Source organism: Etheostoma cragini, chromosome 20 (genome assembly GCF_013103735.1).
Source record: "Etheostoma cragini isolate CJK2018 chromosome 20, CSU_Ecrag_1.0, whole genome shotgun sequence".
Taxonomy (NCBI): Eukaryota; Metazoa; Chordata; class Actinopteri; order Perciformes; family Percidae; genus Etheostoma; species Etheostoma cragini.
In genome coordinates this window covers 23,343,915-23,346,952 of record NC_048426.1, presented here as the reverse complement: position 1 = coordinate 23,346,952, position 3,038 = coordinate 23,343,915, and the positions used below count along the sequence as shown (strand labels likewise).

Sequence of the window (3,038 nt, the reverse complement as noted above, 5' to 3'; positions counted from 1 at the left end):
AAAAAAAAAAAAAAAATGGTCACCCTGTGTTGAGCTTCGTTCAACAACCATATTGTAATTTCCATTTTTATGGATGAAATAAACTTGACATGTATCGGTTCATGTGACTGTCCGGTTTACAGTCCCCTAACAGGATGCTAGGTCCAACGCAGACTGACCGACAGGGCAACAAAATGAAGAAAAAAGACTTACCAAATCTATTCAAACATTACGACATATCAAATTGCAATAACATTCATAAAAACTAAAATGTTGGTCTGAAAGGGGCTTACATAACGTCAGTTTTAATGACTGAATCTTTAACACCTGTGGGCTCATATCAACATGCAACATATAACATACAATAATAACATATAACATATAGTCATACAAAGAGGAAAGTGTACCTGGCAGCTAGCCCACATCAAGAAAGACATACATGCAGAAAACAATAGCCAGATTAATTTATTTTCACTGCACCATATCCAGTGGCTGTTGTTAAATATGTAACCTAGTGCCGGTATGACATTTATTTCTACAATTCTCTGTGTTTATACGTCGTTAGCAGCTTTCTCTCTCAATATGTAAGCAAGTAGCCTACGACAATTAAAAGCCATTACACTTGACCATTAAGTTAACTGGCAGAGACCATGCTGAGTAACATTAGCTAGCTAGTTAGCAACTAGGCAGCTCATTTTCTGCCAAGCATAAACGTTATAATGTTAGCTAACTAGCCGAGTTAATGATAATAACAATGACGTCAACGCAACGCAATTTGATGATATTTTAGGAAATGCTCGCCTGAGATATCATGATTACAACGAGCAACAAAGCCTCTCGAGATCCTTGGCCTCATTATTGGTGGCAAAGTACGAACCGCAGACGCTAGCTTAACGTTTCATTTACAAACACCTGGATGCTAACGTGTTAGCTTATTTACGTTACGTTATCTCAGCTGATATCATGTCGTAAAGAATAGTTTGGTACACATAACGTCTCTGATAGACTACTAGCCTTTTAGCATAGCGTTACCAATTGGCAAAGACTCGCATAACTGCAATGAAAACCCATTTTAGCAGCTTTCAGCAGGCTAAGTTAACGGTTAACTTCACGTTAAGCTAGCATGGATAGCAACGGTTCTCTAGCTACATCCAACCGATCGATGCTGTCAGATCGATGACTAATTTAATGCCCAAGGGCATGTGGCGGTATGTCTGAATGTGTGTGCCTGGCCCCGACAGTTGTAACGAGCCAAACTGAAACATGGCTTCACCGAAAATGTAGCTGTCAGCCAGACGGTTTTCTAGCTAGCTAGCTAACTAGCTAGCTAACTAGCTAGCTAGCAAGGCCAACACATGCACAAGAGTAACGTTAACGTTATTCCAGAGAGAGAAAAAAACATATAATTCGCTACATAATCCCACCTGATGAATGCTTTTCAATTGATGGAATGGGCTATAAAGACGTGAAATCATTCGTTGGATATCCCCACTGCCATTCACTCTTGCTGTCCCGATTTGGTGGCTACTCGTTCGCGGTGGGACCACTTCCTTTCACACGGGCCTCTGCTACGTCAAAACGTCAACGTAACCTCCGTAAGGGCAGGGCACGTACCATGTGCGTCATTCTACTAAAGTGAAAGAGAATCCCTGCGCTTCGAATGTGCGTAACGTGGTAAAAGTGTGGAGGTCTCTTCTTCTGCTGTCACTGGCCTCATTTTAGGGAAGAGAGAAGAAACCCCCTTTATATTGGATTGTATTAAATTGTCATTACCTAAATTCCCTATTTTTTTAATCAAATGAAACTCCATCAATCACAAAATAGTAAAGTGCACACCAAGTACATAAATAACATTATAATAGAACAGAGCGAACAAAAACTTATCACATGAATTTGACAGAAGGACAGACGCAATCCACATAATACACTAGAGTTATAGTATAGTTGTGGAATAGAGGTGTTGATTAAATTAGAAGTTTTAGCATGAGGTTGTAGTTAGTGTGCTGTGAACTACTGTTATATAACTAGCCTACATGTTAGATACTCCTCTGACAGAGCGGTGTCTAATGTGTAGTTATGTAGTTTTAGGTGCTTATTATATATGTGTGTATATACAGTATAAGTATATATGCAGTATACATTATATACTGTATATATGCTCAATATAATAATGCTACAATATATAAATATATAGTATTTTTTCAGTAGTTGTTCTAGCATTTTTATCTTTACTATCCTGTTCTTATTCATTATTGATTGCATATTTGTTATATTTTCTGTAGGTGGGTATGTCCGTGTATCATGCTGCTGTAACAGAGAAATTTACCAATTTGGGATTAATAAAGTCTATCTATCTATCTATCTATCTATCTATCTATCTATCTATCTATCCATCCATCCATCTATCTATCTATCCATCCATCCATCTATCCATCCATCTATCTATCCATCCATCTATCTATCTATCCATCTATCCATCTATCTATCTATCCATCTATCCATCTATCTATCTGTCTATCTATCCATCCATCCATCTATCTATCCATCCATCCATCTATCCATCCATCTATCTATCCATCCATCCATCTATCTATCTATCTATCTATCTATCCATCTATCTATCCATCTATCTATCTATCTATCTATCCATCCATCTATCCATCCATCTATCTATCTATGCAGCCCTCCTGAGGTTGGTGACGGTGTTACATGTTGTCCTCTAGGTGGCAGCATTACTCCACCTTGCTGTTCTGTTAGGCCTGAATTCCTTGAACACGTGGAAAATATGTATTGTTTTCTTTCCTGCAAAGGCCTGCAGGGTTTATGGTGGGCTGTAGTATAGTAGAGGTGGGTTTTCAATATAGTTTTAATAATGTAAACAGAGTGATCTTATTAAACATGATTAATAAGAAGTGAAAAGAAAACACACAAGAGACAAATGGTTTAAAACATGGCATTTATTGCACTTGAATGGTGCTGTTGAAACAATTAGAACAATTGTGGTTCCAATACAAAAGCTAATATGCGTTTACTAGGTCAGTTCTTTCGGGTGGGGGGGG

At 38.1% G+C, this 3,038-nt stretch overlaps 1 protein-coding gene across 1 annotated transcript in view; it reads right to left on the bottom strand.

The window, feature by feature from the left end:
- dicer1 (dicer 1, ribonuclease type III) overlaps positions 1-1,566 on the bottom strand; it is a 39,475-nt gene extending 37,909 nt beyond the window's left edge. The window contains exon 1 of the mRNA XM_034857652.1: positions 1,404-1,566. The gene's annotated coding sequence lies outside the window, so the exon portion shown is untranslated. The remainder of the gene's footprint in view (positions 1-1,403) is intronic.
- Positions 1,567-3,038: the final 1,472 nt, after the last annotated feature.